Below are 16,075 nucleotides of genomic sequence, written 5' to 3' on the forward strand. Positions count from 1 at the left end.
AGAAGAAGATGAGTACCTCTTGGGAGTATGGAGACCTGTCTCCTGCTCGCTATCTGTTTGAGAAGAAAAAGAAACCAGCTAAATGTTCTCATGCTAGCAAGAAACAAGATGTCGTTCACGGAGTGGCTGAACCACCCACCAAGATCATGAAGGACGCCAAGGAAATCTGTCAAGAAGATGCAGAGCTGTGTAAGAAAAAGCAGGAAGAGAAAAAGAGATGGGACGAAGCGGAGTTAAACAAGGCAGCTGAAACCTTGGATGCTCTTATCATCTCGGACCCACCACCACCACCAGCAGAGACGGTGGCCTGGATGCCCCTTGGTGCGGAATTGAAGGAACTGTTAGAGTCAGTCCCTGATTTGGATGAGTTGTCCAGCTATGAAGAGATGGTGGAACCCTTACTTCTTACACAAGGATCTGTGGTAGTGGCCACTGTGGCCTCCTATCGAGCCAGCACCTCGCTTAGAACCTGACGCAGTCTTGAAACCCTTGATCGTGCCCCTACCAGAGCCATCCCCAGACCCTTGCCCTTTCGTCTCGACCGCTTGTACTTCTTCCCCTTCATCGTCTGCAGGGTCGGTGGTGGTTACGGTGGGAACACCCTCCTCGCTTTCTGATGAGAGGCATCGGCCGTGGCAATAGCCCTCGGGAATTCACTGCCCACTATTATTGCGGCGATTCTGGACAACTCTTTTGGGGTTATCCTGAAGAACAACCAACCTGGTCGATGGTGTTGGATTCTTGATCTCTCATCTCCTGAGGGTCACAGCATCAACAACAGCATCCCCAAGCCTTTATTTTCAGTTCAGTATGTCACTGTTGATTCTTTTATCGATGGTATTATGGCTCGGGGCTGGAGAACTCTTATGGCCAAGTTCGATGTGGTGAGCGCCTAGCGCAATGTGGCCATCCATCCACAGGATCGTTCCCTCTTGGGCATGAAGTGGCGTGATAAATATTACGTGGACATGGGTCTTCCCTTTGGACTATGTTCAGTTCCATGCATCTTTAACTCCATTGCAGACATGGTTGAATGGATACTGACTCATAACTATGGGGTTGATTTCCTTCGTCATTACTTGGATGATTTTATGACATTGAGTCCACCAGCCTCTCCATTCTTTCACTACGACTTGCAGGCGTGCATCTGGCTGTGCTCAATCCTCGGCCTCCCCCTTCACCCACGTAAGCTGGAGGGCCCCACTACACGCCCATCCATCCTTGGCATTGAGCAGGACTCAACGACACTACAGGCCCGGCTTCCGGCGGAGAAGAGAGATAGGATCATTTCTCTGTTAGATACATGATCAGCTAAGCGTTTCTGCAAATGTTGCGAGTTGGAGTCCCTTATTGGTCAACTCCTCCATGTCTGTAAGATTGCCCCCCAGGGATGGACATTTCCCCGCCGGACGATTAACTTGTTATGTACATTCAGGCGTGCCGACCACCCTATTCGGCTAAACTGGGCATTTCATCTGGACCTGACTTGGTGGCGGGAATTGTTTCAGAGCTGGGAGGGTCTTAGTTTTTTGTTGATGCCTGCTTGGGGCCCTCTCCCGGACCTCCAAGTCTTGTCAGATGCCCCAGGCTCCCCGGGCTTTGGAGCGATTTTAAACAGCCTATGGTTTTTTGGTGCGTGGTCGGCTTCTCAACAACCTCTATCTATTGCTTATGAGGAGCTGTTTCCGATTGTTGTGGCAGCTCATTTGTGGGGTTCTCAGTGGTCTTCGCAGTGGGTCAAGTTCCTATGTGATAACAAAACTCCAACGCCAATTCCTCCAGCTCTCCTGACAGCACTGCAAGTTACCTGACAGCGAGATGCCAGTTTTTTCTCACTCAGGGCCTTGCTCCATCTACACGTTGGATTTACTTGTCCACCCATTGTCGCTATGCCGAGTTCTGCCATCAGGAGAGCCTTTTGAGTCCAGAGGGGGCCCTTGTGCCGGCCGGCAAACAGTCATTTACACGTTTTGCATCACTGTTGGCTGATAATCTTCACCACTCATCCATCAAGGTATACCTCAGTGCAGTGTGGTCCCTTCACATTGACAGTGGCTTACCTGATCCCCTGGTCAACTGTCTACAGCTGCAGCGTTTATTGAGGGGTATAAAACGTGTACAGGGTTCGTTCCCCCGACGCACCTCCGATTACGAATGATCTCCTTCAGATCATTCAGCGTTCCTTTGACTTGAAGTTCCATGACCATGTCATGCTCTGGGCGGTGTGTTGCCTGAGGTTTTTTGGTTTCTTTTGTGCAGACAAGTTCGCCACTTCACTTCACTTTCAATTCTTCATTTGACCCCAGCATCCATCTAGCGGTTAGTGACATACAAGCGGATGCATTGGTCGATCCTACGTGTTTTAGAGTCCATATTAAGTCCTCTAAGACTGACCCCTTTCGCATTGGCTGTGTCATCTACGTAGGCTGCGGTAATAGTACTAATTTGCCCAGGGGCGGCCCTTGGTAACTTCTTGGCTCTGCGGGGCCTGTCTCCAGAGCTGCGTAACTCTGCAGCGGCTGTCATCCATGGTGCAGTCTATTTTACACTCAGCGAGATATCATGGTTCTTACTCAGGTCACAGCTTCCGGATTGGTGCGGCCACTACAGCTGCGGCTCAAGGAGTTCCAGATCCCTCATCAAGACTTTAGGCCGGTGGTCGAGTGATGCTTATCAACAGTATATCTGCACAGCTATTGGCGTTCTGACCCAGGTGTCCAGTCAGTTGGTGTAGCAGGTAGTGCATTGACGTTGCTTTAAGGTGGAGTTGGGTGCCTCAGGTCTGGTACCCTGAGGGGCCGTGGCTGAGTGGCCGCGAGCCCCCATTGCTCCGGGTTGTCCAGCCCAGAGGTCCTTTCGGCATGGTGGGCGGGGCTCATGGCTGGGTTGCGGGTAGGACAGGCTTATGGGGTGTTCCACCGACCTGGGTTTGGGTCTTTGGTACCAATCCCCAGATCCTTGAGCACCCAACCTCAATTTGCGACACAGCCGTTAAAATAATAATAAACTAGGGTGCGAGTGTGAGGCACTGTCTTCTTCTTGGTGTGATGGGTGGGATGACTGTGTTCTGGATCCCTTGATCGGCCTGCCATGCCACTAAGGAACATTCTTGTACATAGTGTGACATTTTATCCTTTTTTCTTCTTCTTGTACGAATAGTACTGTTGTTGTTGTTGGATTTAATTTTTTTCTCTTTTTTTTTTCTGACCATGAGGGGCCTGGGTCTCAGACATAATCCCTCTGCCGAGCAATGTGACCTCATTGTTTGAATTTTGAATTTCCTGACCGTTATCTGTTTTTCCCCAATATGGTACGCAAAACACCCCAACCTGTTTCCTAAGGGTCCGTAGAAAGGGAGGTGTCACATGTCTGTAATGTCATTTTTTGAAATTTGAATTTCCCACTTAACGTACATTTGAATTTCCTGCAAAATTTCAATCTACCAATCGGAATGCTCCAATTCCAACCCTCAAAAGCGGCTCCAAGGGTCCACACCACTACTGGTTTGAATCTTTTGCATTGTCTGTGGCCGTTATCAGCCTTAACATGGTAGCCTGCTATTTGATTGACAGGAAATCCTTGTTTTTCATGATTTAATGTCAGACCTGTAGTCCGGCAGCCAGTATGACATACATTGCATTTACTTCCATACAATGTTTTTTTGTGAATTCTTATCAAAAACATACCCCTTAGCAATAACCTAAGTGATGACAGTCTGTAATTTTTCGGCATCACGAATTAGAGGAGGAAGGGGTGGGGACATATTTCATGACATCATATAAGTAGCAAATAATCAACATATACAATTTCCTTTCTTGTTTTTATTTGAATTCTTATCTAAAACATAACCCGACGTTATTCTTGAAGACATCTGCATCTCAGAACACTTAACAGTTAATCAGTGACCTCTCTTGGTATAGCTACCATCTTGGTAAGTTTGCTTAGACATTCATCTCCAGCATTGCATTTACAAAACAGAGTGCACAGCAATTTTCTGCGGCTGCAGCTGCACCTCATGTTTCTGCATGCTGAGGCACCTTCACAGTTTCACTTGATCAGGGTCGTGATTTCATCTGGTGCGAATGTAACACCATCTGGCACAGTTGTTGTAAGCAACGTCTTGGATGGTTCATGTCTCACATATCCAGATTCCACTGGATCAAGAGCAGGTGGATCGAGGGACAGTGCTGCTTTCCAAGTTCCCGTCTGCAGGTGGGACCTCTTCAAGTTCTCTACAAAAGCTTCTCTAGTAGGCAGCAGTGCTTGTATCTTCGGGGCTGAAGTTGCTGTATTTCCAAACTTCATTGTCCAGATCTTGTATCTGATATTGGACATCGTCTCCTCGCCTACTTGGTTACCGTAGCAAGCACCGATTAACTTTGTTGCCTGGTCAATGACGTCAGATATCGGCGCATCTTGGCAGCCAAACAGCGACAACAAGTTGGGAGCAGCAATGAGATTCTTCAAGAAGTTCCTTTGCCAATCCCGAAGTATGTAGGTACAGTGTCGCACCCAGATAGCGTATGGGCTGCTGGTAAACCAGGTATGATACTTTGGTGGGCTTGTTCTGTGACCTTAATGTCGCTAAGTGGTTTTTGCTGAATTGGTGAGATCATAAACATTGGACAAGTAAGGCGTTCATTCAAATAATGAAAGAGGAGCACGATAAACACATCTGTGTTGTCTGCAACAACCACTGTAGCACGAGAATGCTCCTTTACACACGTCGCTGCCTGTGATAACCAGCTTGTTCCTGGTAGTATGTTGAGCATTGAATTCCTCATCGTTGATAGTGCTGGACATCAACTGCTTCTTGTTAGAAGAAACGGTTAGCACAGCCTTCTGTGAGGGAAGAGGCGTGTTCTCTATGTGCTGATACACCCTGCTTGCCTCACATGTTCTTGCGTCTCTTGTTACACTCTTGGTGCTGTACTCGCGATATCTGTTGAAGATCAAGTAAACATCTGAATCAAGTAGTTTCTTCAATAGGAAACCCTTGAAATTCTCCACAAAGTCAGCGATGACATCTTTAGCTGGCCAATGGACAACCCACAGGACAGCAGAGCCATACAGCAGACCTTTTTTTTAGTTTTATTTTTTATTAATAAATATTTCAACACAAAGCACTACTTTCTTGCAATTGCTTAAACATACTTACAATATTTACAATGCAGTACTTACACTACTTACAATGCGATACTTACTCTCTATTTAAAAAATAAACGAACACACACACACACATACACACATGCCAATAAATACACCGATACCAAAAAATACTTCAGAATTATCTTTTCCATTTCCACTCAAAATGTGCCAATTTATTGTTTTTTGTACACACATATTTTTGTCTGATATTTAATATCAAGTTTAACTTTGAATCCTGCTATCTTTGGAAGTTTATTGCTCCTTCGACAATCCCACAAGTACAATTTTCCTATGAGTAATAGATAGTTTAGTAAAGGGCATTCTGAATTTATAATTCCAATGCAGATGTCTCTCAGATGTATGCGCACTGACTGATTTGTTCTGCCGGAATACTAAGATTCGAATTCACCCCAAAAACGTAGGGCATAAGTGCAATAGAAGAAAACCTGGTGCAGTGTTTCGGATTTGAGTTTGCAAAAGGAACAGGAGTCGTCTTGAATATAACCTTTCTTGTGTAATTTCTAATTGGTATAGAGTATAGAATTTAGAACCTTGTACTGAAAGGCCCTTACATAAGGTTTGAAAGCGATAGAGTGGGGCAGAGAAAAAACTTTTTTCAAATCATCATCAGACAAATCAAATTCATATTTCAACTTTTGCCCGTTGCATGGAGAGAGTGCCTTTTTACTAATTATGAGAGCATAATAATCTCTTGATTCTTTTGTTGTTGTATCAAAAATATCATTCTTAGCTTTGAAAGACAAATTCGAGTGCGTGTTATCTAGGATATAATTTCTGTTTCCTTGTACTTTTAGCCTTGACGGTATAGAGTGCCGAATACCTGTCCATTCCAGATAATTTGTCTTATTTATATCCTTAGCAATTAAATCAAAGGATTTGGTGTTACTAAGGTCAAATCTAAGATTATTTTAAGTTAGAATTCCAGCACTATAATATTTCTTGTAAAAAATTGGTTTCTTATTTATTCTAATTGCCTGATTGTTCCAAATAATAACTTGTCAATCATTTTCGATTGTGAAATCATCGCGGAACTTAGACCACCAATGCAGCAATTCCATATAGAACTAGCTGCAAATGTTAAGATCTTTAATATCATAATTGCAGCTAAAGAGCAAAAGGCCTCCTGAGTCTTTCAAAAGGTGTGTGAGATATGTTTTCCATGTGCCTGCATTAATGCTAAAGATTCTTTTAAGCCAGGCAAGTCTAAGGGATTGGATCATACTTTCTACCATTTTAATACCTCCTTCTTCATAATAATTAATAGTAGATACTCTCCTTATTTTGTCTTTCCCATTCCAGAGAAATTTAAAGATCAGCTGATTTAAGCTTTTGATGAATTTGTTTGGGGTAGGGAGCACCGAGGATATATATACGAACTTAGGTATCAAAAGGGATTTAATTATAGTCACTTTCCCGTAGATAATCATCTAGGAGACCAAATATTGACTTGCTTTATAATACTATCAAGTTTCTCATCAAAGTTTTTGATACATAAATAATTATCATCGTGAGGAAAAAATACTCCAAGGGCTTTGATTGGGCCACTAGGCCACTTGATTCCAAGTGGCTTCTCTACATTATTTTTTGAGGAGCCTATCCACATTCCTTCTGTCTTTGATTACTATTAATTTGTAAACCAGACAAAGGTCCAAATTTGTCCAAAAGTTTAAAGAGTATATGAGCTTAATCTGTGCCTGAGAGAACAGCACTTGTGTCGTCAGCATGTTGAAGAAGTTTTGTTTCTTCATCCTCTATTGTGATACCTTTTATACTGAAATTGTCCCTAACAGCAATTGGTAATATTTCTACTACCAGAAGAAAAAGATATGGGGATAGAGGATCACCTTGTCTCACACCACGTGTAAGATTAAAGTAATTTGAAGATAGCCCATTATTAATCACGCAACTCTGAATATGTCTATAAAAAGTTCTTATCCAACGCATAAAATCTGGGCCAAAATTGAAAAAGCTTAAACATTGTGCAAGGAAATTCCATTCTAAGGTATCAAAAGCTTTTTGAAAATCGATAAAAATCAAAAGACCGGGTAACTTCTTTTCAGTGAATTCCATGACATCTAGGATTGATTGAATTGTTTCTCTGATAAATTGATCCTTATCATAGCCCATTTGGTTGTGACGAATTATGTTAGGCAATATTTTTTTGATTCTATTGGTGATGCTTTCGAAATAATTTTAGCATCTACATTGACATTGCCATGCAGCACACTTGCCGCAATATTTAGTGCATCGTGATGACCCTTCTTTAGCAAGCCGCTTCTTTGCTTTGCAGATTCTCATTGCATCAGAATCATGAAACTTAGTCGGCACAGGAGCCAGCTCGTGACTTAATGCCTTCTTGATATCAATGTCCCTTGAACTTGCTTGGATGCCTATCACTCTACTGTAAATCACTGAAGTATCGTATACCTTCTGCGACCCAACTTTGATATGCTTCTTACTGTCTGAAACAGTCTTGACTTTCTTTGAGATTGTACTCCGGAAACCTTCTGGCCAGCCTTTCTCAAATTCTTGCATTTGCTTGGTACCAATTGCTACTGCGTCTTGAACATTTACTGTGTCATCCGCCACTTGACCACTCACACTGTTCACGATAGTTGGTGGATGTGATGTGGGGTCAAGCGGATCAATACACAGCTTGAGCTTGTCTCGGATGCTTTGTCGATCAGCACCATCCGACACGATCCTTGCCTTCATCTCCACTTTGTGTGCTTCCTGAGTGAAGTCGTGGTCCTTTCCTACAAGGCTGATAATGTCCTGCTCCAAGTGACTACAGATGTGTAGACCAAGAGCCTATGTCTTGAGAGTTTCAAGCTTCAAGGTGATTCCAATAATCCCACCGGGACCATGACCATAGCGCATGAAAGTTGTCTCGATGAACATATCACTCCAAATGCCGTTCCATAGCCCTGGGACATGATGCATCACATGCTCACCTTTCATGAACATTGAGAGCTCTTCTTGCCCTAAGCTTCCCATTGAACGCAGATAGTAGAGACCGTATCGGGCGAAGTTCATGTGAGCAGATGCAAAAAAATATGGCAGCATTTGCTTCATGGCAACCAAATGAAGTGGCCAGTCACCTCTATCGGCTCGTACGACAGGCTTGATGAAGCAGTCAACCCACAGCTTGGATGTGTTGCTTGTGCTTGCAGCATGGTCAAGGCGTGTTAACAGTTCTTCCATTGTACTGATGCTGGCATTGCTCATGGTGCTTCTCAGCAACTCTTCAAGAACTAGATTCATTGCCCTGATATTCTGTGGGAATTTCTTACCAGATAGCATTCTCGTTATTCCAGATCCTTCCATCAGGGGTCCCAACTGCACCAGTGAAGCTCATCAATGTGTGAATCCCTCCAAGACGATTGATAACGTCTGAGAACTCCCTTGGATATACCCATTACACTTCGATGGCAACTTTATTTAGTTGTTGGTTGCTTGTGAAAATGACATTCTTCTGGCCTCGTTCTTTGGTTAGTCACTTTTCCTCGTGAAGAGCCGTCATTATTGTGTCTGGGTCGGATGGCATCGTGTCGATAAGAGTGACATAAACTGTCTTTGTTGTTGGCTGCATCGAAACTCCTTGTTGCCTTGTCACCATAGTTTTGTACCCATTGTATTCCGGACACGCTTCATTGTTGGTAACATCCCTCAAGAAAGCTATGTCTAGTTCTTTTGCTCTTCTTTCTGAAAGAATGGCATTGCAAAGAACCTTTAGGGGAAGAACTCTCTTTTTAGGGCAATTGTCCGGCATTGGTACTATCTTTACGAGTGATAACCATTGCTGTATGCTCCAAAGTTCATTCAGCTTTCCATCATTTTGTGGTGGATAAAATGAGTACCAATACTACTGGGGACAAGTTGTGTATACAACGGGATAGGAGTTGCGCCCACCCCTGCCATGAGTTGCGGTAGATGCCACAAGTCATGGTAGAAGCATTGAAAAAGGAGCCTTCGGGTTGCCTTCGACTGCGGTCACCCACTTTTCTTGTTGTTGTCTTGTACTATCTTTGGACCTTGTTAACGTTGCACCGGAATCTCAAAATCTATTTCTCTGGACATGTCCAACTTCTAAATTCTCGGAATAGATTCTCTTGTGTTCTGGTCATCATCTGATGCATTTGTTGGCTGAGTAATGAGCATAGCGAATGAATGTGTCGTTATCTTCCCATTCTGAGAAGATATGTCAGTGTGAAAGTTGTCTTCAACAGCTTATATAAGCCCCAGACTTCCTTGGTTGATTCCACTTAGTTTAATATCCTTTGTTGCTGTCAGGGCTGCTGACCTCTTGAAGCGCAGTATCTCATCATAAGAACAGGTTACTCTGATCTGATACAGCCGATTTATTAATGTTTTTGAGTCTCTGATAAATTACCGAGGGCTATCTGCAGATTTGTAGGTTTGTTGGATAGAACACTTATTATGTTCATGGCTATCAGAAGTGCTGGGAAAGTGTCCTTCAAATTATCTGTTTATGCCACTAGAAGATCCATAGCAGTTTGGCTAACTGACATCGACATATCTTCCTTGGTGATTGTTACATCATACCTTAAGACTTGACAGTCCAGGTGAGGAGAGGACTGCAATGTCACACAAGAAGGGATCTTTGCAGAAGTGCTTTTCCACCAAATACATGTAGCTGGTATTGATGATACAGTTCAACTGAATTCTACACCAATGACTTCATCAAATGCAGGGTCTGTATTCTAGTCTTCCTTTGAAGCATTTTTAGCAGCAGAAATAGATTTACGAGACATAAAGCTTGCCATGCAATTGACATGATATTGGGCATCTGCTCCATGCAAATCACTTAAAGCCCCTTCAACGTGAACTCTCTCTTGGTTGGCAATATCATCATTGGGTTGTGTGCAGGCTTCTAATATAGACTCCTTGAATGCCTTTTTGCCAGGACCTGCATATGCAGTCCGGCAAAGCACTTCTTTCTTCCAGCGGTCTGGATGCTTCTTGTCTTTCTCTATCTCACACAACTCCCTGCAAAAAAGACAGTTCTCTTTGAATTGAAATACTGGTACATCTGAGCGGCGTTGTTTTTTCAATGGCTGACTGAAACACTGGCGCAACCTTCTCATTTCAAATGCTCCTGAGAAGTGTATGTAGATATACAGGTCCTATGGCATTCGATGGTCAGTTCTGGATCAATCTATCAACTAGATTAACATGAACGTTGTCCTTATACTCTTTCGAAAACCTTACAGTGTATTACTGATTCGATGCGAGCGGAGCCTGTCTTTGCCAGTTCAACTTTGTCATCACAGTTATATTTCCACTTAAAATAACACTGGTTTTCCATTTTTAGCGGGGACTCTTGCAAGCTACAAAATGATACAATTGCTAAGGTGTATAAGTGTGCCACAATACGGCTGCACAGCTTGCTACAACAGACCTCATATAATCGCCCAAATTATACATACAGCAAAAGACAATTCATTTCTGAGACAAACACTATATTTCTATTTGAAATAAAAGACAAAATATATATAATATTATGTCTTCTTTGGAAATTATAAAAAGTAAAATGTAACATAGCCAGAAAAACAAATAAACTAAAACTCAATTTGATTTTCGCATTTTTCTGTGAAGCGTCTTAGAAGTAGCAATTTTAGCGCAAAAAAGCTAAATATACATGAAGTTAACAGTTAAAATAATTAAAATAAATTAAATCTCCCATTCTATAAAACAGATCAAAGTTCGAGCCTTTGTTAAGAAAAAATATGTACTGTTATTACAGAGGAGCAAGGGAGCTGCCGTCTTGAATCATGAATAATGCTTGGGTCCTGGGCACTAGTCTCCAGGCCATAAATCAATAGTCAGTAAATTCCAAGGTAGTGCTTGCATCATTTTAAGTTGTTTCCTTGATAATACTAAAGTGTGCAGCTCAATCACTTTTGGGGAGAATTTCACCCAGAATTTTACTAAAATCACCAATGACATAGTAGGCGTTAATTACCACAGGGAGTCCAATTCTACGTGGAAGACTGTCCGTAAAGGGGAAACTAAATGCTTAATATCTCGTAACGTCCAAACCTGGTGGGGTGTCATCAAACGGATTATGAAAGACAATACCCACTACTGCAATAAAATGCAAGAAAACGTTGTATGGATGCACTTGCAAGCTTATGTAGAAAATAAGGGTTTGGCTGCTGGACTGCTGAAACTATTTCTGCTCTAGCATGATCGGTATCACATGTAACGTCTTGTGGAGTCAAATCACTCAACATTATGGCAAGATTCATGTGGGAAGACACCACTGTTGTTATTCAAATTATTCTTCATTCAGTTTCAGAGGAATTTTAAAAAATCTTTCAAGATTCCATTCAAATGCCAGAAGTTCCACGGGGAAATAACTGCTCTCATCCGCAAGACGAACTATTAATAAAGAATCAAAAATAGCCGCAGGTGATGGTCACTTGTGACACAGTTTGGACAAATGCAAACAAAAATACAAAATTCCTTGTAACATTACTACTCATTGAACCCAATTTGTGTAATACAGCTGTAGTACTCTGATATTTCTTGGTGAACAATCGAAGCTATTACAAACCACTAGTTTTCAGAACTTTCTTCAGACCAATGTATTAAAAAACAGAACAGTATTTAAAATGTAATGTTTGAAATATTCACATGCACACATATTTACCGTATCTCAACAAGGGTTGAAGAAGAGCTAGAAATAAATCTTTTTTCCAGTTCTGTGGCAGCATCGTGTGAAACCCTTCGGGAAAATGATAACGCAGAAACGATCTACCGCACAGACTTGAGAATTGGAGAGGTGGTTTATATTATTTGTCTTAACAACAATTTCAAGTTGTTGGCTTCTTTTATTGAACAGTTTGGATTTTTTTTTGTTGTGTGACAATGAAAATGATCAAAACATGCGCTCGCACTGCCCAACAATATTGTTGCCTTTGTCATGCCATTCTATTCTTATGTTGTTGCTCAGAAGACTTGACCTGAAGACTCGGTCAGCCTGTCCGGTCAGCCTGATTGTTTGCTAGTCAAAACCTCAATTTTACCAGACAGATGGCCGATGACTGGCTTTAAAGGTGTTGAACCCTCGGAGATATTTACCTCTGTGTCAAGCAAACATTTGCCAACCATATCAAACTGATGTCCCACAAACAATTTAAGCAACACACTGGCTGGCTCTACTTGAGCATTCAACTCTTTTGCCATTTGCATTGGCAAAATATTACATTCTGCACCCGTATCAAGTTTAAAAGTTACAGGGGTGTTATAACTAATAAAATGTTACTGAATTTTTCTTCTAGTAATACCTTCAATTTCTTCAATTATAGTCCTTCTTGTGGCACGTCTTCCTCATTCAACAGTTTACTTCATTTGTCTTAATTTGTTAATTTCAGTTTACATTGTCCCCAATTAGTGCTCCAGCCCTAGGACGACTAGAAACTTAAATAAAGTTCCTTTCCTTTCCACATGACAAACTCTTTTTTTGTCCATACCACTCTTTGGTCTAAAGCAGTAGCGAGCATAGTGGTTTTGCCCATTACATTTGTGGCATTTTGCTTCATAGGCCACATAATTTGCATTTGAGTATCCTCTGCAGGTCATGGGTATTTGATTTTCTGGCTTCTTGAGGTCCCTGGGTCTTCTTTACACTGTCAGTACTACTGGCTTGGGCAGTTGGTGGGTTGAAAATTCTTGATTGTTCCCGGGACTGTTCCATGACTCTTCATAGTTTAATTGCTTTCTCAAGTGTCAAATCTGTTTCTCAGAGTAGTGGCTCTTGTAGCTTGGGATTGTTGGTTCCCACCACAATCAGATCTCTGATCAAGGAATCCTTAAGCGGTCCAAAATTGCAGTATTTGGCTCTTCATTTTAATTCTGCGATAAATATGTCAAAGGTACGGTCTTGGATTGTCATTCTGAAGATGTATTGTTCATATGTGGCGTTTTTACGTGGAACGAAATACGTTTCTAGCAGTGTTAGAATACCTTGGACAGTTCTTTGTCTGATATTTGCTGGCACGTTTGGTAGTGTTGTCAGGACGCATCTTGCTTTCATCCCAAGAAGACTTTGGATGGTCACAATCTGCATGTCATCTTCCTTTTCGTGCAGGCTGCTTGATATCCAGTATAATTCCCCTGCTTCTTTCCATTCCTTCCATACACCTGAAAGGTTGAGGCTATCAATATCTAATTCTGAGGGAGATTTAATGCATTCCATGTCATGATTGGGACATCTTCTTGTGTGTCATGTCTTTGACAAGGCTGCTTGAGGATTTCTTGAAAGTGTATCAGCAACTACTAGTTTCTTTCCAGGCACGTGTTTAGCCTTTACTCTGAATATTATGAAGTGCATAAGAAGACACTACCCTATCCAGATTGTAATGGTTCATCAGTGATACCAATGGCTTATGATCTGTCAAGAGCTGAAATGACTCCAGACCACAAAGATAACAAAAAACTTCTCACATGCCCACTCCTGTGCTAAACATTCTTTTTCCATTTGGGCATACTTCTTTTCTGAATCTGTTAAGGTACATGACGTAAATGCGACAGGATGTAACTGGTCACCATGCTTCTGTAGAAGAACAATGCCTAATCCAGAGCTGCTTGCATCTGCACTAGCCACTGTGGGCTTGTCAACATCATAGAAAGCTAGGACAGGTGCTGTAGTAGCCATGGCTTTGACCTTGTCAAAGGCTTCTTTCTGTTGATGGGACCAATTCCAGGCACTATCACATTTCAGTAATTCACTCATTGGACTGATCACATGTGATAGGTTTGGTGAGAATGTTCCCAGGTAATTGATCATTCCCAGAACTTGACGCAATTCTGGTACCTTATGTGGTGCAGAAAGTTCTTGAATTGCTTTGACTATATCTGGGTCTGGGCTCATCCCTTCTTCGCTAACATCATTTCCAAAATACTGTAGCATATCTTAGGCTTTTGGATTTCACATTTCTTCTTGTTTGGCTTTAGTCCAGACTTTTCAATTGTCTCGAGTACTTGCTGAAATCTTGCAACATGTTCTGCAACAGATCTGCCAAAGCCATTAATGTCATCTTGGATAGCAGCATGCAGCCACACCTTCCTGAACCTTGAGGAGCTTGGTCATTCTTTTCTGGTAGAATTCTGGATCAAACGTTATCCCAAATAGCGGAAATAGAAACGACCACTTGGTGTGATAAGATTGTCAATCTTGAGCTTTCTGGGTGTAAAGGTACATGTATCTGCCAATAACCACTTGATACATCTAATCAGTTTAAAAACACTTTTGCTCCTGCCAATTTTGGAGCAACATCTTCCAAAGTAGGAAGAATTTATCTTTCCCCCTTAACTGCTTCATTCAACTTCCTGAGGTCAACACAAATTCTAATTTTACCATTGGATTTTACAACAGGAACTAATATAGGAGCACACTAGTCGGTTGGGTCTGTGATTTCATCAATAATCCCTGCTAGGTGCCTCAAACATGCGATTTAGCTCTTCTTTTACCTTTGAATTCAAAGTAACGGAAATAGAATTTTCCTGGCAGTATTAACACATTATGTGTTTACATTGCCAGTGAGGTCAATGTTGACTGGCTCTCAGTTCGCAAGACCAATGTCGCCAAACACCTTAATTTAGCAGTTGTTCCTTCCAGGTGCTGAACTAAACCCATTTAGCATGCTGTGAGAGGCCTTAAGAGATTATTTACACCGTCTCCTTCAATGACCTACAATACTAGACGTATTTAGTTGGAACACTTATGGTCCAGAATCATTGTGATACAAGATCGTAGCTTAAACCACATCCCCCTCCCCCCAATTCAATGTTGTGTGAGAATTTTTCAGGCGACTGCTAGTAGTTGTGAAAATCGACATTGGAGGAAGGGGGAAACGGGCATGGGTGTTCCAACAAATGTGACAAGTATTGTAGATATCAATGCAGTATAATTTGTTCTTATGGGAAATGTTTGCTGTAAAAGTGACCTTTACAACTGAACATTCCTCCTGGACTAGACAATGTATTTCTTCCCTCTGTATGGGCAAATTTCCTATTGACAATTGTCTATGTATCCGATTACATCTGAAACATGGCTGAAATTACTGAGCATTTATGGGATTCTTGTCACACACATTTTAAACTTGTTCTCTTGCAAAAAGAACAGTTTAATAATTTCTTCCTAAGAGATAGTTTTGTATAATTTAGATAGGGAGGGCAAAGAAGTAAACTAAGGGTTTTTTGGATCATTTCAAGTAAACTATTTGCTTATTGTACCAACAAAATTTAATCAAACAATATATTGTAACTTAAATTGCAAATTGGGATTTTTGTCAGTAAATGTGACCCACCTCAAGTTGTTAATCAGCAAAGGAAGCATGAAAGTTTGTGCGTACAGATTAAATGTATGCCATGTAATAAAAATGTTCTGTGGTGTTGTTGTAATGAATGCAACAACTCTTCCAAAATATTAATATTTGATAGGAAGGGGAACCTTATGGCACCTTTCTACCCTAAACTATTCTAGTTCTTGTTCATTTTAGAAAAAAAGTCAAAGCGAGAAAAACCACAAAAAGCCAGGATTTGATGGAAAACTTCTTGAAGAAACAACATGTTTTCATAAGAAATGGTAAATACCTGAGTAGCAAGATCATTTGGAGGGGAAATCTGTTTGGCACTTAAAACAACTACAACACAGGCATGCTGACTCTGAAATAGATTGACATTTTACATGCCTGGTTGACTGCCTTTTTTTCATTGTACCGCTATACCTAAAGCTACAAGAGAAACTTGGCAGTGGTGTAACTTTGATGTACAAAGGGTTCCTGCAAGCAAAATTAAAGATGAAAAAAAAAACCTGTTTAAATCTATTATTACAACAAAATAACAAAAGACGATACTACATAGTGTGACAAATATA

At 41.4% G+C, this 16,075-nt stretch overlaps 1 protein-coding gene across 1 annotated transcript in view; it reads left to right on the forward strand.

The window, feature by feature from the left end:
• The window catches only part of LOC138022463 (pseudouridylate synthase RPUSD2-like), a 136,141-nt gene that overhangs the window by 11,997 nt on the left and 108,069 nt on the right, over window positions 1–16,075 (forward strand). The window lies entirely within an intron of this gene.

The sequence above is a fragment of the Montipora capricornis genome, chromosome 10 (genome assembly GCF_036669925.1).
Source record: "Montipora capricornis isolate CH-2021 chromosome 10, ASM3666992v2, whole genome shotgun sequence".
Taxonomy (NCBI): Eukaryota; Metazoa; Cnidaria; class Anthozoa; order Scleractinia; family Acroporidae; genus Montipora; species Montipora capricornis.